Raw genomic sequence first — 9,870 nt, forward strand, 5'->3', positions numbered from 1 at the left:
CCAAACGGGACCCTAAAATAATGTTTGGTGGCGACTCCTTCAAGATCCAAAAATTCAAAGGTTTCTAAAAACCGCCCCTTGTAGGGAAAAAATCAATTCGAGCACGAAAAACCCCCTACAATAATATTCTTCAAAATCATATTTCGAGTTAAAGACAAAAATTAATCATATCAACAAAAACCGAAAAACGATAATAGGTGACCATGAGAAGGCAAAATCAAAAGAAAAGAGAGGCTAACTGTATATAATTATTTCCTTCACTTAGGTTTGGTTAAAAGTATATATCCCTTTTAATTAAATAAGGGTGATTATCACAAAAAAGCTCATAATACGTACAAAAGTATAGATTAAACACATATAAGACTGTCAGATTTAATCTGTCGCAATCATATCTCTGAACCTCGCCATAAGGGGACGCTTCTTCAAACTCCCGGCACCACCCCAACAATTGGCCACGGGATAACCCCATCCGCCCGACCAGTACGAGGCGCGAAAATGGCAACGCCAAAACCCCACAACCGCATGAAATGACAATAAAACAACAAGAAAGTAAGTATCCCGTATATTTAGCATTCCAAAAAAATGTAATAAACGAGGCACGTACCTCAACAAGTCGCGGCACAGCACACAGTGAAATAGACCATCCAGAACCCTCATAGGCATGCTCATATTGCTGATGAAGTTCGCATAAGCTGGCTCACCCCAGCAGAACGAATCCATCTTAGACAGATTTCGCACCAACGGAATCAACCAGCTAGGGATCAACCCTCTCAGAATGGTTCGACATGATCGTCGAACTCAATAACAACGAATAGAAAATGCGGGCATATAACCTCGCAGAAGCATCAGAGGGGCGACCCTCCATCAAAAACGATACCAACAAGGAGTAAAGCATCCCCTTCCCCTTGTACTTCTTCACCTCCACAGCTAGCTCCTCGCCAATGCACTCTCTGAACATCTCATCTGGCGGAAACTCCCCATCCCTAGGAAGAAAAATTGAAGTACCCGTACAGGACAAACCCGTAAGGGAAGTATAGTCCTCAGGGGCAATGGTCATTTCCCCCTAGGAAAGTGAAAAGTGTTGGTGGTATCCCACCACCACTCCAAGATCAGTCGCAGGAACCGCCTAGATGCGTTAGGGCGCATCACCTCCCTGAAAACGCACACGGTCTGGTACATAGGGCAAGCCTCTACTCTCCCCCGCACCCCCTCGTCTAGCTTGTCCAGGCACGTCGAGAACACGAACCCGCCATAGGGCCGGTAAGCAGCATCCGACCCATCTCTACCATCTCGCACATGAGACACCACATGATGTCCCAGATCATGGTGCATATCTACTCCATCAAACTCAAGAGGGCCCAACCAAGCTGGCTCCTCCTCCGGATCAAACTCGTCTCCTCCCGTATCCTCTATCGGAGGAGTCGAGGGACTACCCGCGGTTCCCCGCGAAGCTCGAGTGGCTCGACGGGTAGGCTCACGCCTCATCGGGCGTGAGGAAACCTTGCGTGGTTGTACCACGTAATCCTAGATGTCCCCTTCCTCAGAAGAAGATGATGTGGGAACACCTGACATACTAAAATTCGCAAGTAAAACACAAAAAACTGTAAGGCATCATACCTTATACCAGCAAATAGCACATACTATTCAGATATTCTGTGCACAATAAACTAAGTGGTATCAAACAATTTTGTCCCCTAAGTATGAACATGCTACTAAGTTTAAAATTTGTAGTAAACTTGTACATGCAAAATTGAACACAAAGAACTCCAAACAAAAATTCATACATTTTCTATCACTCGTAGACCATGTAAACTGCAAGCAACACACCAAGAACATCTACATTGTGCCCCAACACCAATTCGTAGGCACACTTGGGGGCTAATTTTGAGGATGCTTAAAATTACCCAAAATCAATATACTTGCAAAATTTGACATGCCTAGGCACTTATACATGTTATAAACATCACATGCAAGCAAACAATTGCAAGAAATTGGGGCAAAATCAAGAAACCCCAATTCAATTTGAGCATGAATTCTATACGAAATTTACTCAACATTAAGTCAAAGCTAAAGTTAAATCCGAAATTACTTACATATACGTTATCTAGGATTACTTGGGAGCAATTTTGTGAAGCAAGCAAGCAAATTCGAGCAAAATTGACAAAGAGAGTTGAGAGAAACTTGCGAAAAATACGAAGAAGCAGCAGCAGAAATGGCGAACTGGCGCACTGCTGCTCCTATATAAAGAAGACATGCGCTGGAAATTTCCAGTGCTCGATTGCATGCGCTAAAAATTTCAAGCGCAACCAGGCTCGCGCTGGAATTTTCCAGCACATCAATATTTTTATTTCAGAAACTGTCGGGCCATTTCACCTTTTGCACGCCAAATAACCGTTAACTCCATTCCATTTTCCTACCCGCGGAAAAAGTAACGTTATTTTAAAAATTAAAATTATTATTTTCAAAAAAGTAATAATTCATTTCGTTAAGCTCACTAACAGGCAGCGACATTTTCGGGAAATAACTGTAACCCATTTTAGGTGATGATTCTTTAAGTAATTTCAAAAAAAATCTAAAAGTTTCCAGTTTTGAGGTTTATTCCTTCCTCGTCAGTAAAAAATGTCATTATTCCTTTTCCCAGTTTGAGGTTTATTCATTCCTCGTCAGTAAAAAATGTCATTATCCCGTACCCAATAGAGGTTACCCGATCCTCATGCCTAGTAGAGGTGTTACCCGATCCTCGTGTCCAGTAGAGGTTACCCGATCCTCGTGCCCAGTAGAGGTTACCCGATCCTCGTTCCTAGTAGAGATGTTACCCGATCCTCGTTCCCAGTAAAGGTGTTACCCGAACCTCGTGCCCAGTAGAGGTGTTACCCGATCCTCGTGCCCAGTAGAGGTGTTAGCCGATCCTAATTCCAAGTTAGAGGTTACTCGATCCTCTTTCCCATTTATAGATTACCCGATCCTCGTTCCCAGTTAGACGTTACCCGATCCTCGTTTCCAATTGGAGGTTTTCCGATCCTCATTCCCAGTTTGAGGTTCATTCATTCCTCGTCAAGTAAAATTTCAAGATTTATTCATTCCTCGTCATTCAAAAAGTCTTTATTCCGTATTCTATATCACGTATGCTGTAGACCCATATCTCGTATCCTGTATTCCGTATCCCATATTCTGTATATGAAAATCCATATTCCGTTATCATTTCGTATTCTGTATTTCAAGATCCTGTATTCCGTCCTAAAAAAAATCAAGTTAAGCATTTGTTTTCAAAATAACTCTATTCACCATCTGAGCGTCGTCAATGACTCTGTGAGAATTAAGTTCAGCCCATGGATTCCCAATGACTCGTGAGGGAACTATTGGCATTCCTAGTGATGACTCTTAAGTCAAATGTTGTCACTCGGGGGCTCGTGAGAACCTCGCCTGAATTTGGTCTTAATTAGACTAAGTCTACGGAAGCACTCCGTCTACCAATACTTTGTCTGATCCCTAGGCCCAAAGCGGTGTGTTCGATGATGAAACCAAACACTGCTTGACTAAGCACGTAACGAGCGACCTGTGATGGCTGACAAATCCCAAAAAACCATATTTCCATTTTTAGAAACTGCTATTTATAGTAACTGCTATGCTTAACCGCTGCCCAGAATAGTAACCGTATAAGATAATCATTTAAGTGATTACGTTGCATTACAATTATCCTTAGATAAAAATAAAGAGTTGCATTCCAACCAATATTCTGATAAGATAAAACTATGAGTGAGATAGAAGATTCGGATGAAATCGAAACAAATCTGGAAAAGTGAAAGCAAAACACCAGCATTCCAGCGCTAAGCACACATTCGCCACAATTATTCCAGCGCACCAAAGCCAGCGCCAGAATATTTTGGCGCTACAGTATATCACGCAAAAATAAAGTTTCATTCCAGCTGTTAAATAACAGATCTGGTGCATCACTGGCATGCACTAGAAATTAACAGCGCTCCTAATCAGAGCGTTATAATTTTCTAGCGCTATTGGTTGCTTTTCATTAAACTTCTATCTTTTCGAAAACTTATCTTATTTCGACCTGTTACACTATAAGTATGACCTCTAAACTCCAAAAAGCAACACACAATTCCCATCTAAAAACCCTACGCTTGAGTATTGACCGAATCATCTCTCTATCCCGTTTCTGCGTCCGTCTGCCATATTAACACACTATTAAGAAAACACTGCTCGTACAACCGCCAGATTTAGTCCAAATACCCTTGAAGTACTTCCAAAATTTTGTCCCTATTCTAAGCCTAAACACATAAAGCTCTTGAAGAATCTCGCCCCGTAATCAGTTAGTCACCAGGAAGATCGAAACGTCAAAGGAAATTTAGCAAAGTAAAGTGGTAGGTGTTCCTTAGAACCGCAACGCTATACTGTAACCTAAAATCTACTTTTTATCGCTTTCCTCACCACATAAATCTGCTAACATAATCTGCTATATTAATCACGCCTAATAAGATAATCTCTGGACAAATCTGACATTGTTAGGAACCTTAAATCAATCTTAGTCACTCCTTTGATGTTGTTTAGTTAATTACCTATGCGTTAAAACCAACTCAGATTAGTAATGTATCATAACGCATGTCCCTTTCGTTGTCGCATTGAACTAGTAAGGACCACCGCGTTGGCTAATGCTGGGCACTCCCCGTATTAGTAAACGTCCCCCAAACTCTCATTCTCTACTCCACTGGATGTACGTTGAGCGATCTCCATAATAGGGATCACAAGGGAACTTATTGCCGTTGTGAATCAAATATGTTTGCACTCCATGCATATCACGATAACCGGGTTTTGTCAGTTTTCTTCAAAGTAGTTGGCAAACTGAATGACGACTCCTATAGAATAGTAAAAAGAGGTTAATTCCCCACAGTTAGTCCCTATTTACTTAATATTTCTTGCCACATCCCGAGGGAAAGTCGTTCAGGCCCCTTTCTTTGGAAAGGTACGACTGTCAGCTTTTTCGACCCTCTCACAGTACTTATGACCATACTCGATAGTACTTAATTCCGTGAAAATACCTTCGGCGCAATTTTGAATATGCATGTTTTAAGGTGGGTATTTTTCAACCAGACTTACGTAATGTCTTAGAGTAGGTGATATTTTAGTCTTTGAATTAGTTGTACGAATATCCAACGTTATTTTAAAACTTCTAAATTATTGACTTGATTGCACAAAATAAACGAGGGAAACGCTGGAATATACAACATCAAATATATTTTGTAACGCTTTAGAGGCTGGTGCTGCTAATTTCTAGCGCCAGTCGAAGTTTTCTTTGTTATTTCCATGCAGTGTGTGCTGCAATGTTCTTGCACTCGTCTGAGACGCGCAGGAAAATTGTGGCGATGCCTTGGTTTGCAGTGCTATTATCTGGCGTGTATTCTAAGGCAGTGGAATACTTAATTCCGATTTTACGATTCCAACACTAGTGGAAAATTGTTTAATTGCGTCGCTGAATTTGCGTCACCATTATAAACATGTGACACAAATGACAATTTTATAATTAAAATTAGTCATTTGCGTCACAGTTTTATTAATCTGCGACGCAAATGACTCTAAGATGCTCGCAAAGTCATTTGCCTTACAGATTAGTAAAACTGCGACGTAATATACTCACTGATTTGCATCGCAATATTACTAATATGCGACGCAAATGACTCTAAAATGCTCGCAAAGTCATTTGCGTCGCAGATTAGTAAAACTGCGATGCAAATAAGTATGAAACTTTTCAGAAATTTGCTTGGCGCTCACCATCTATTCTCACTTGCTTTAATTAATTGATTCTATTATTGTGACCTAAATTGAAAATCTGCTTCATCCTTCACTGTCTTGTCCTCCTGCTTCCTTCCTCCCTCCAACTTCTCACTACACCCTGGCCAACTGCTCCGGGCGGCCGTTCGTCCTCCGACTTGCTGTTCGAAAGACCTTACTCCGTTAGTCAGACAGTCCTTCTAATCTCTCTCTCTCTCTCTCCTCCCTTCTCTTCCCATGAACACCTTCAAGCTCTAGGGTTTTCTCCCCCAAAATCTAGGGTTTTTGCGAATTTCATTTTCTCCTCAAATTTCCCCCATTTTATTCTCCAAGATTCAATATTTCTCTCTCTACTTCCCCATTTCTCTCCCAATATCTCTCCAATGGCGAAGACTCGCCCCGGAAAGAAAGACCTTGATTCTTACACCATTAAAGGCACCAGCAAGGTCGTCAGAGGTAAGAACCACAATTTCCAAATCGAATAATTTCTGGGTTTCCGATGTTTCCAATTGATTGATTGCTGGGTTAATTTCAATTCCCTGGATTATTTTTTTTTCTTTGCTGGAGATTGTGTTTTGATGAGACCTGCTGGTGAGGGCAAGCCACCCTATGTTGCTCGTGTTGAAAAGATTGAAGCTGATAGCAGGAACAATATGAAAGTTAAGGTTAGATGGTATTACAGACCAGAATAGTCCATGGGAGGAAGACGACAGTTTCATGGGGTTAAAGAATTGTTCATGTCTGACCATCATGATGTACAAAGTGCTCATACAATTGAAAGGAAGTGTACTGTTCACTCATTTAAGAACTACAATAAGCTTGAGAATGTTGGGGCTGATGATTACTTCTGTGGATTTGCGTATAAGGATGCCACTGGTGCTTTTACTCCTGGCGGTGTCGCTGTGTGAGTTTGACTCCTCACTTTTCTTTCTTTGACAGGGAGGAGGGTTGGGTTTTGTGTTATTTGATGTGGATTTTGATTAATGTTGGGTGTTTGTCTGTTTTCATTGTTTTCGTGTTTTATAGGAATTGCAAGTGTGAAATGTTATATAATCCCGACGATATTATGGTGCAATGTGAAGGCTATAAGGACAAGTAATCTCCCATCTCTTATTTAATTGATTTTTATGGTTTCATAGCGCTTTGTTTTCAGTGTATTAGCTGGTTTTCTAGGGATTATGTTTGTATTTTGGGGGCGTTTTGTTGTTTCCTAGTTAATTGAGCAGATTTTTTAAAAGAGTGCTTGGCAATATTTTCTCAGAGAAAGCTTAGCATTGTTTACTTAGAGAATGCTTTATCTGATAAAACGAGAGAGACATAGCTCAAGTCTTAATTTTATTGTTTATGGTGATATAGTGATAGATTGTCTAGTGTGGCTACTATCTTTGTTGTGCCTGATATGCTATTCACAGAAGTACTATGATACAATCCATGTGCTGTCTTTGGATAGTTTTAGCTAATTTTCTAGGGTTATTTTTGTATTAATTGTATGTAGGGATGTTTTGGTATCATAGATAATTGTAGGGGTTTTTTTTTTGATCTTTTTCACGTTTCCTACAATGGGGGGTTTGGCACGCGGCGGTTCGTTTAGAGAACCGTTGAATTGTTTTTGCACCTCGAAGGATGTCGCCACCAAACTTATTTTAGGTCTCGTTTGGGAAGACCGCACAATGAATCTATTTTTGGATAAGGCCTTGAATCCTTGAAACGGATGGGTGAGATCCGGGCTCGGGAACGAAAATGCTTATTCGGCGAGCTTTAGAAATATTCAAGTACGTTGGCACAACATTGTTTCAAAAATAAACCCTAAGATTAGACTATGTGGGTTCGAAAATTAGAACAAAATAGAATTTCTAATTGTACGGTGGTCACTTTGCTTTAAAGATTGATTTAAGGAACCTAAGGCCGGTTTGTCCAAAAATATCTTCGTTAAGCGTGATGTAGCCTTTGTATTTTGTTGTATTTAGCATGTTGGTGATGAAAGCGATAAAGCACATAAAGCAACATCACAATACTAAATAAAGTGCGGAATTAGTAAATACAAGACCCCCTAGAAAAGGACTAGGGAGTAGGTCCACATTGCCTAGAAATGGACTAGGCAAGTAAAGGTGCGGAATTGAAAGTGCGATATTGAAATTGCGGTATTGAAATTGCGGTATTGAAAGTGCGAAATTAAAAGTGTGATATTGAAAGTGTGATATTGAAATTGCAATATTGAAATTTGTACTTGGGCACATGAGATTCGAACGCCAAGCGGCTCCTTAAAAATAAGTGCGCCCGACACGAATTCAAAGCCAAAATCTCAACTTGGAAGAGGTTGCTCAACCCAAATGTCCTAGATTTTGCATATTGAACTTGAAATTGAAAGCTTGAATATTGAAAGGTTTGAACTTGAAAAGATTGAATCTTGAACTTGCAATGATTGAAATTCGAAAACTTGAACTTGTATATTGAAATTTGAAGACTTGAACTTGTATATTAAAAAATGGAGTTTTGAATCTCAAAAGATTAAACCTTTAAATGCTAAAAGGTGTCATCTTCGATTACTCCACACTTGAAGGTGATTCTAGTCCAAAGAGGTGAATGCAAACAAATTTGAATATCCTTGAATCTTGAAAATTTGTATTTTGTATTTTGAAAAAGTTTGTATTTTTGAAAAAGCATGCATGATTGTTGCAAGTGGTGTTTTTTATAACAAAAAACACCAACTTGCTAATCATTTGAAATCAAAATAGCATAATTGATTGAAATGGGATTCGGATTTACCTAGTTAAGCTTATGCTCGAGCTCCCAATTGCTCTTGTATTTTGGAATTTTTGTATGTGTTTTAAAGAGTTTTGAAGTTTGTATTGTGAGGAGTAATGTCGAAATTACGACGTTGTATGTGTTGTGCCCCCCCCTTTTTTCGAAGGAAATGAAGGGTATTTATAGGAGGGAAATGGTGCAAAAGGCCAGCACACGCCAGCGCCTGGCGCCAGGCCAGCGCTGGGCGCTGCTGACGTGGGCTGAATGCCGCCAAAAAGGACGGAAAGATGCCGTCCTTGATTTGTCTTGTATGGGTGTACCTTCGTACGAATAGTACGATGATTGGCAGGTAGTGTTTTCTTGGAGGTTAAGGCTTGAATTTGCGTCTAAAAACAAACCTTTCTCGGGATTTTGAATTCCGGTTTTACGGGGCAGGGCCCGGCATGCTCGATTTTGTGGGTCGGCGCCCGAATTTGACTTTCCTTATATGATTTTGAGTGGAAAAGGCCTAGTAAGACCAATGGGATGGTCCACTAGTTGAGATTGCACTTGGATTTTGAAATTGGATTTTGGAAGTTGTATTTTGTACCGAGTTCCGGGAGGGGAACGGTCTCGGGGATTTGATTTTGGACCATGGATTTCGAAGGTATTCTTAGCAATTGGGATTTCCGCCTAGAGTTACTCCAATCGCCTAACAAGGATAATGGTATCGTCATCATCCCAAAGGGGAGACACAAATTAGGTGTCTACAGAAGTCCCTACTTTGACTGAGCGTTCGGTTAGGAAAGCGGAAGTCAAAGTATTTCTAAAGGGACGGAGAATGGTCAAGATGTTCTGCAATCGAGACTATTCTTTGTACGCCGGTACCTGCACAAAACAGGCGTTAGAAAAAGGATAGAGTCTACCTCGGTGCGGTTGGTGATGACTCCGATTTGTACTTGTACTTTTCCGCCTTCAGTTCAGGACGGAGCTTGGCATCGAAAATTTGAATTTTTGAATCTTGAATTTTGAACTTTGACACCCGGAGTTAATCCGTTGGGATGTGCTTTGCTGGGGAAAAGAGCTTTTTACTGGCCCTAAAAATTTTTGAATTTCGACTGACTTTCCCGGAGCTTGGGTCTGTTGGGAGTTGGGCGCCTGAGTCGTTGTATTTTTTGGACTTTGTATTCTTGAAATATTCATCTATTTGTTCTTGGAGATGCAGGTGTATACCCGTATTTTCGATGGATGCGACGTTTGATGCTTGGTGCGGAAGACCGTAGCAGCAAAGGACGCGGAATCAGAACGTTTGATTCATGCAGCAGGTCAGCGCTGGGCGCTGGTGCGGTGCCAGGCGCTGGGCGC

General features: G+C 40.8%; 1 pseudogene; it reads left to right on the forward strand.

Annotated features, from left to right (window-relative positions):
- Nucleotides 1–6,164: 6,164 nt before the first annotated feature.
- On the forward strand, nucleotides 6,165–7,204 carry LOC110775130 (chromatin remodeling protein EBS-like; annotated as a pseudogene).
- The last annotated feature ends 2,666 nt before the right edge of the window (nucleotides 7,205–9,870 follow it).

Source organism: Spinacia oleracea, chromosome 6 (genome assembly GCF_020520425.1).
Source record: "Spinacia oleracea cultivar Varoflay chromosome 6, BTI_SOV_V1, whole genome shotgun sequence".
NCBI lineage: Eukaryota > Viridiplantae > Streptophyta > Magnoliopsida > Caryophyllales > Amaranthaceae > Spinacia > Spinacia oleracea.